This window comes from Haliaeetus leucocephalus, unplaced genomic scaffold, assembly GCF_000737465.1.
Source record: "Haliaeetus leucocephalus isolate CR32 unplaced genomic scaffold, Haliaeetus_leucocephalus-4.0 Scaffold428, whole genome shotgun sequence".
Lineage (NCBI taxonomy): Eukaryota > Metazoa > Chordata > Aves > Accipitriformes > Accipitridae > Haliaeetus > Haliaeetus leucocephalus.
Window position 1 is genome coordinate 482,053 of NW_010972864.1, and position 9,337 is coordinate 491,389.

Consider the following 9,337-nt stretch of genomic DNA (forward strand, 5'->3'; position numbering starts at 1 on the left):
CTGGCCGAGGGGACTAAGGCAGCACACTTCCAGAGGAGCAGTGTTCATACCTGGACATAATTTCTCTCCTGTAGTTGAACATGTAGCCTCAGGAGATTCGGAATTAATTTACAGCCAGTGGATTTGTGACCATGAGCTACGTTCAATGCAGTGCCTGCAAGGATCCTTTCTTCTCTGTTCAGTGTTGGTATCTCAGCCAGACAGTCTTGATATCATCATGCAAAAGGCTAGTCAGAAGTGGCAATTGGCACTCACAGCCATAATCAAATGCATCGAGCAGGCTTCCGTATCCATACTGTGTTTTCTGCACTCACTTTCTTCTGTGAGGTCCTACTGTATTCTTCTCCATGGCCCTCTTCATTTCTGGGATCACGTTCCAAGTAAGGGGCCTAAGTAACTGCTAAGTACCCAGCACGAATAGAAACACCGTCACCTCTTCTTTTATGTGCACATAAGTCTTTTAAATTCCAAATAATGTCCTCAGATAGACTTTTCAGCTGGAAAAGGGGCAATTGTTATATTAGAATGCTTCTTAATGAAGGCAATGGAAGCCTTACCACTAAATCCAGCAAAGGGCGGATAAAGGTCTATATATTAATTTGTGGGATCAAATCATCATTAAGTTTTTTCAGTTCTATTAATGTCAGCACTTCATTGCAGCATTCCAGCTGGAACATGTGACAAAGCCTGCAGGTATTGATGCATCTGCATTTTAAAGCTTACAAATCACAGTCCTTATAATTTTCTCAGAGTTTTGCTTTTTGGCATGAAGTTGGGCATACTTGTTCATAGCCTGCAGACAATCATTTTTTCCTGCTGAAAGTCTCATCAAAAGTAGCTCTGTGTTTTTCTCTAATGGAAAAAGATAAATACAATTTTTATGCCATCAAATAAGATCTAAACATTATTTTGTTCCGCTCCACTAGGTAATAGAGGAGAGAAAAAAAACCTGATGAGTGAGAAGGGCACACAGTGTGCTTCCAACTACCTAGTGAAAATTGGTTTAGATTCATATGAGTTATAAGAGTTTAAAAGCACACTTTGAAGAGACACATGGGATTTTATAATGCGCTTAAACAAATGACCTGCCTCGACCATGTTAGTGTTGCATGTGTGCACGTAGGTATCCATACAGAAACTTCTGCGGAACAGATGGTTGCCGAGTATTCCCATTTAACTTGTACAGGCACATAAAAAAGTTTAATTTCTGTAGATAGCTGGAATAGCATTTGTGGTAGCATCGGTGAACACAGAAATGTAGCCTCATTGTCTGTCGCTGGAGTCTTCATTTGGCAAGGGTGAGCTTTTCTTGTTTTGTTAAATAGTGATCCAACATTTTTAGCACTGTCCTTAACATAATGTTAAAATGTGTAGAAGTTAGTAAAACAAAGGATGAAAGCTTCCCATGAAGAGAACGGTTTTTCCACCTGTGCTCTGGATGACTTCACCATGTTCCTGGTGAGCTGCTCTGCAGCACAGGTGTCACTGCTGGTGATATCAGCACCTACCATGCTCACAGCCCCAGACAAGATCATGTTGACCTCTTAAACAAGTGTATCTCAAAAGCCACAAAGCACAGAGTTATTATTTTTTCTACTTACCAGTTAATGTAACACCATTACTAAGGTCGCTAACACCTAAATACTGTGTTATAAAAATAGAGAATGTTACAGGAAATCCACACTTTCAGTGTGTTACCTTTTTTCCTCATTTCAGTCAAATGTAGTTTGAATTAAGACTAAAAATCATGTACATTAATCATCAAATTATACCATCTTAATTAGGAGCTATGGTTCATTAGGAAGCTTGTTTATTTCAGAACAGAGGGCCCAGACTTAGACAGAAATGGCATTACTTTGCCATCTGGCATAACTCTGAAGGACAGATCCCTTCTGTGACTTTGCAAATGCTTTGTTCACTCTAGTTTTAATTAACTCATTGGATTGTGTATCCTCAGGTTGTCTTAGGAGGCTGTGGCACAAACAAAAGGTCTGGCTTTGATCTCACTATAGATCTGGCTACATGTCTTCTTGTGAGGCAGTCTAAATTCTTCTCTTTTGGGATACAGTTTGAGAGGCTCTTTGCTGTGATGTATCGTGGCTGTCTTGCCTGCCATTGAACAAGTCTTCAGTTCATACATGATTTTCATCTTCTTTTAACTGTTCTAGTTTTTCTTTCATCTTCTGAACAACCTAATTAGATTTTGGGGTTTAGTTCCAGAGAGGTGCACTGAGTGATTCCTTGCTTGATTTTCAGTGACTGAGGATAGACACATAAAAGCACCAGCACTTACTGGATTTTGTTCTGGTTTGAGTTAAGTTCTAGATCTGTCTTTAAATCTAATACTCTATGCGATGTTAGACCATCTGGTGGTGTGATATTTGTAACGCATTGCTATGGCTGGACCTTAAACTGTTGCAAATCCATTATTTTTCTTAAAATTTACCATGCTGGTCCTTCAGTTCTGCTCATAATATTTGCCTAACATACAGTTCAGATACTCAGCAGACTTTGCTTAGCCTGTGTTGTGGTCAGGCTTTTTGTATCCTTTCAATTAAGATATTTAGTGTTTAATCACAGTAGGACATTGTTTGGTAATACTATATAATTAAATGGTGATGGTCATTGAAGTGTATAATTAGGATTTCTGACAATTCATTGTGAATCTCTGGTCTACTGTGAAGAACAAAGCCAGAGAGAAAATGCTAGCTGGGTTATATAAATAAGTGAGAGATGATGGTCAGGCTAAAAGTGAGGGTTCTCCCCTTCTTTAATGAAAGGGTTTGTGTACATTACATAGAATAAAGTATTTCTTAGGCCGAAAGCTTTCCAGAGATAATAGTGTTGGCCCTCTGAGGCTCTTTATTATGTCAGATGTGGGATTTGGATTTACAGGAAGCAGCCACTGCCTCCAACAGACTCAGTCTGGTGGAGGAGAATTTGCCTCGCCTCCCCTGCATGCAGAGCTTTGGGCTGCAACCTGTGGATCATCAAGGGTGGGGTTTTCCAAGGTGTCCCAGAGAAGGAAGCCCCCCATTTCCACTGAAATACCCTGGGCTCCTGGGACAAAGTGCCCCCCTCCAGCTTCAGGGGATGAGGGACACAGTGAGCCCTGGCGGCCCCAGCCCCAGCATTGCCCCCTCAGTGGTGAGAATGGCTCTTTAGGGGCAGGATTATGAAAAATCCTCTAAATGGTGGATTATTCTATTGTCTTAAGCCCTAAGGAACAACTCCTCCCTGCTTTTTTAACAGTCTAGGATATGCTGTTGTCCTGAAAGCTGAAAGTCTCATAATTATATAGCTGCAAGAATCATAGAATAGTTTGGGTTGGAAGAGACCTTTCAAAGTCATCTAGTCCAACCCCTGCAATGAGCAGGGACATATTCAACTAGATCAGGTTGCTCAGAGCCCTGTCCAACCTGGCCTTGAATGTTCCCAGGGACGGGGCATCAACCACCTCTCTGGGCAACCTGTTCCAGTGTTTCACCACCCTCATCATAGAAAATTTCTTCCTTCTGTCTAGGCTAAATCTACCCTCTTTTACGTTAAAACCATTACCCCTTGTCCTATCACAACAGGCCCTAAAAAAGTCTGTCCCCATCTTTCTTATAAGCCCCCTTTAAGTACTGGAAGGCTGCAGTAAGGTCTCCCCGGAGCCTTCTCTTCTCCAGGCTGAACAACCCCAACTCTTTCAGCCTGTCCTCACAGGAGAGGTGTTCCATCCCTCTGGTCATTTTTGTGGCCCTCCTCTGGACCCGCTCCAAGAGGCCCATGTCTTCCCTGTGCTGAGGACCCCAGAGCTGGAGGCAGCACTCCAGGTGGGGTCTCACCAGAGCGGAGCAGAGGGGCAGAATCCCCTCCCTCAACCCACTGGCCACACTGCTTTGGATGCAGCCCAGGGTATGGTTGGCTTTCTGGGCTGCAAGCGCATGTTGCCGGCTCACACCCAGCTTTTCATCCACCAGTACCCCCAAGTCCTTCTCTGCAGAGCTGCTCTCAATCCCTTCATCCCCCAGCCTGTATTGATACTGGGGGTTGCCCCAATCCGGTGCAGGACCTTGCACTAGGAAAGAAAGGGGCACCAGGGTGAAAAAGAAATCCCACAGTGTGAAGCTTAGGATAAAATCACAAGCACTGGCACCACTGGCCCTGGCAGGAGTCACGCAGCTCTTTTGAGGCATAAATTCTCAGAACAGGCTTTTGAGGTGTGTTTTTTCCCCTTCAGAGGTTATTCATACAAGCTGCTAGCTATGTAACAGGGTGATTGGGTTATGCAGGATACTGTAGAAACCTGTGAGGATGGAGTGATTTAGGGTTGGTCCATTTATTTATTAATTTATGAAGAAAGAAGCTCTGTGTCTCGCAGTGTTTATTTGAAATAGAGTGGCTGTTCCATCCTCTGTCTTGCTGCCATGTTTCATGATTTTCCACCTGGCATAGGAAAACTGGCACAAGTTAGGTGAGTACATACCCACCGCTTAGATTTCAAGTTTCGCTGCTTTAATTGCCTCCTAGTAAATGACCAGAAACCTTTTCAAAATAAGCATAGCTTGCATTTATCCCTATTTGATTACAAAACCAGAAACAAAACTAGTAAATTCCGGAACAAATGACAGCATTTTTGTGCTAAATATTTTTTCCAATGGCATTGTAAAAATCTGAGAATGAAGTTAAGCAGGCTGTCGCGATCCACCTGCCCACAAGGTAGCACTGCACCACCTGGGCAAGCAGGACCATTGCCATTGCAGAGCCCGGGCTTGGAAAGAGTGTGGATGTGGGAGGAAGGCTGGCACTCGTGTTCCCCTTAGGGCCGAGTGGAAAGGAAATCATGGCAAGAGACTGAGCGAGAAGTGAAGAAGGGGGTGGCAGCAGACACAATTCAGTAGTATCACCCCTGTTTTATAATGTACAATAAAGGGCCTTAGTTTGCCTGGTCAAGAGCTCTTCCCCACAAAGCCCTGGGGATGGATGTGCATACGTGAGGGAGCTGTGATGTGAGGAATGGCTCAGCGTGCCACTGAAGGCAGGAGCATGGCTCTGCCAAACCAGGCGCTTCACAACTGCAACCTAAGGACTCAGTGCTTTCCTGCAGGCCAGTCGTGCAATAACTGTGACGTTTGCTCTTTTAGCCATGCTTACCCCCAGGAAGGGTTGTCCAGCAGCATTTAGGTCACAGAGATGGAGAGGGGCTGGGGCAGCTGCTCAGAGAAGCCCTAGTATATGCTATGCTTCCCATGACTGCAGCCTCATGCTGAATGCCCATCCAATAACTTGGGGATGGGCATAGACCTTTACGCATTAGCTAGGAAAAATGTAGGGTGTCTATTTACACTTAATTCAAGTTATAGCCTTTATAGTGTAAGAATATACTCTAAACTGAAGGAAGGAGACTTATCTCAAAATAATAATTTAAAAAAACATGAACCAGTCTCAGTTTTTGCCATTTATAACCATTATAAAAAACAATTGCTTTCTGAGGTAGGTTAGTCATATGGAGCCGTCGAATCATCGGTTTTGCTGACTGCAATGAAACCATTCATGGAGGATCACAGGAATTGTTTTCATGAAGGGTAGGTTAATAACCTATAACACCACGCAAAAGAGAAGACAAAAATCTCACTTTGAATTTTGTGGCTGGCTGGATCCAGTAATCTCAAAGCTATACAAAGTTTATTGTTGGCAAAGATGTGTCTGCTTTCGATTTGAGTGTGCTAATGTAATATGGAAAAGCTTCCCTGTAAAAAACATATACACACATATTTTTTTTTCTATATATTTCAACATAAGTGTGTGTGTGTGTATGTGTGTATATATGTACATGCTTATATGCCTGAATTTTAAAATCCTCTCTGTCCTAAGAGACAGACTTACTGTCCTAATGGCTAGTCATGCATATTAGTAAAAAACTACCATTTTACACTTGGGTGCCTGAATTTAAGCACTTACAGCCAGTTTTTTCAAGGCATTTAGTTATTTACACCTAGAGTTGGGTTCCTCATGGGATCATCTACTTTTGCTAGTGAGATAGATAGGCACCCACTGGGAGCTTGTTACAACTCTGCGTGGTTACCTCTCAGTATCTGATTCCTATCTACATGTTGAATCACAGAATCATAGAGTGGTTTGGGTTGGAAGGTACCTTAAAGATCATAGTTCCAACTCCCCTGCCATGGGCAGTGATACCTTCCCATGGCAGGGGGGTTGGAACCAGATGGACAGAGTTTGCTCAGGCCCCTTTAAATATAAATATTAGATCTATTGTTCATCAGTTTTGCAAACATTCGCTTTGAGAAATTTATCATTTGATGGCTGCAAACTAGGCTTGCAGTCTTCCTTCCAAAATTCAACATAGGTTATCTCTCTTCAGTGAATCACACTGGGGAAAACCCCTCGTAACTAATGTATGTATTTTCATTTCCCGCACTACATTTCTTCAATCATCTTATCAGTACATTTTTTGTCATGGTTATGAAGGGAACCTTGCATCTTTGTCAAAACTGATCTGCTAGCAGAAATATTATGAGGCCACCTAAGATCCTGCAGCAAGCACCAAGAAAAGGACATAGAAGCAAATGCTTTTAAAAAAATTATTCAGCAAAAAAAAATATGTGTGCACATCATATTTGAGTGTTCAAAGATATGTTCCTGAAGTGTAACATAGTTGAGGAGTCAGGCATTTTGTAAGGTGGTTACTCCATGTCAAAGAGCAAATAAAGTTAGTCTCCCATTAAAAAACACGGAACAACAACAAAAAAACCCCAACCAAAACCACAAGCTCCTCTCCCAGAAAAACCTCTGCTTATCTGGAGCCCAAAAGGAATCTGCAGATGTATACCCCCTGCATGAGAACAAAGTCTTCAGTCACTGGAATGCAATGCTATAAAAACAAATACTACAAAGCCTGGTAACAGGGGGATGTCTCACTTGCATATTTTTTTGTGACCATCTTGGTTTGCAGAGAAGGGGCTCCCCAATGCATGTGAGCCAGCAGGATCTCTTTGTACTAGGTCGCTGTCTGTTTGGCCAGATGTCTTCCCAACAGTGAGATAGAAAAACCAGAGCTCTTATTAAAAGAAGTTGGGAAAAGGAATGGAAAAAAACATGTGTCCAGTGAAACAAGGCACATTTTGTCCCATCTGATATTTATTAAACGTTGATCAAATCAGCAGTGAGAAATGCACATCATGCGGAAGTGACCCTGGTTCCCTGGGTTTGGAAGTTAGTGACAAATGTCTGGGAGCAGACCAACATTGAAAACACGTGTACAGGACACAGAGAGGAGTGTGCTGCACTAGAAGCAACAATAACAAAGGGAGAAGAGCTTGACTTCAGCTGAGAACCCCTTTTGCAGGTTTTACATATGTTCTATCAATGGAATGAGCGTGTAGGGTCTTTCCCTGTACATTTACTCTATAGCTTTCTAGATGAGAGGTTACACATCTCCTGGAAGAACACTGCATTTTATGTAAGCCATGAAAGCAAGCAGTTGAGTGGGTAAAATTGGGGAAGTTTTGTCAAATTAAAGCCAACCTGCTCAGTTTTGTGTAATCACAACAAGCATTTGAAATCATCTCCCATCTGTTGTTGCTTAACGTTTTGGCTATCGTGTCTTGTCAGAGCAACCCTTCAATAAAAATGTGTCCTCACAGTGCAGACTAAATGCATCTCCTGTATCAGAACAATCTTATTTGGGCTTGGTCCTTAAATAGGGTAGTGGGGAAGAGCAACGGGGCAAGTTGAAGCCAAGGTATGTACTTGGGGAGGTTGTGGAGCCCTGGTTACACTGTAATTCTTCCCTATAGAGAGGGTTGCATTCCTGGCTTTTACCTTTGCTCATAGCCTGGATTATTTAACTGCACAGAAAGACATCAGAATGAGTCTTCCAAATCTTTTCTTCAAGGTACCTCTATCTTTAGTAATTTTTATAAGTCTAGTAAACTAGAAAGTCAGGTGTTAATAGTAGCAGAGTTAAGAGCTATGTATTTGCAATAAAGAATAAATTTAATAGCTCTGAAAGACTTTACCGTGTCTATCTCTAGGTAAAGGAAAACAAAGGAGCCTGTTAGAGCTCCCTGGCTTTTTACTCCAGCCCTGGACCTGGGACACGTTAGATGAGGGTAGCGGGGGTGCAATGGCAGTCAGATGCAGTTTTAAGCTGATAGGCAGAAAGCGCCAGCAGACAATGCAATACATGGTTCCAACCCAGCTTAGTTAATGGAATCACTCTAGCCTGTATGATCGCTTCAGGATGCTGTGTTTATATTACTGATACCAACAGCACTGGTCTGTTAGAAGTTGAAAAGGTCTGGCTTTTGTTGGGGCGCTGTTCTGATGTCAGTTTGAAATACGCTGAAAGTAAAAGTTCAAAAAAGCCAAAGTGCTGTTTTATTGAACCAGCAATAGAGAGAACTGAGACAAGTGAAACAAGATCCTTATGAAGCACTGGAACATACATGATGCTAGATGCTGAACTACAATACATCCAGTGACATCAGTGAAGTTTCAGTTCATTACACTACACAGGAAGCCAGAGTATGGTGACAGAAAGCAGGTCATGTCATAAAATGAGTAATCTTAATATGAGACTGTAATCAAGTGAAACTTTTTGATGTGCAGTTGCTGTCAAAGGTTTTGTTTTTATTTCTGCCTTTCTCTGTGCTTTGTACCTCTGCAGTCTATCAGTCTTCCCGGTTATGGATCTGGTCCTGCTTCCATTAACATTAAAATAGGGAGGATCAAGCTTTCTATTATCTGTGTACTTAGAAGGTGAATGTGATGTGCTTTTTGCCCCAAGTTTCTCATGGTTTTTGATATGTGGGATGTTCAAAGACTTAAAGGATTGGAATCTGAATTTTAAACCCTTCCGAGGAGGAACGATTCAGCGCTCAAGGGTTCAATGAGCCCATTGGTACCAGTTAACAGCAGCAAAATGGTGCTCCATACATCACAAGTTCCTACTGTGAAATAATTTCAGTCTCTGAATACCTACTGCAAACCCTTAGAAAACTGTACTTTCCCTCTCCAGCTTTTTCAGTATGCAGAGCTTCCCCACTAGCAATCTCCTTGAGATTGTCGGCCAAAGACAACCAGCCCACACATCAGGATCCATAAGCAAACTTGGCTATTGAATTATGGACACTTCACCTTTTCTTTTGTGTTGCAGGAGTTATCAGCCTTCCAAATCCAAGTCACCAATAAATGGGCTATGCAACTGCCTGTCTCTGTGCCAGCTCCCTTCCCTCCCACCTACCCAGGCAGGAAAGAAGCCTTTCCACTCTGGAGTTTCTGTTCTTGGGTGTATGCTTACAAGTCTTTGTCTCATTTTCCCCTGATGCTC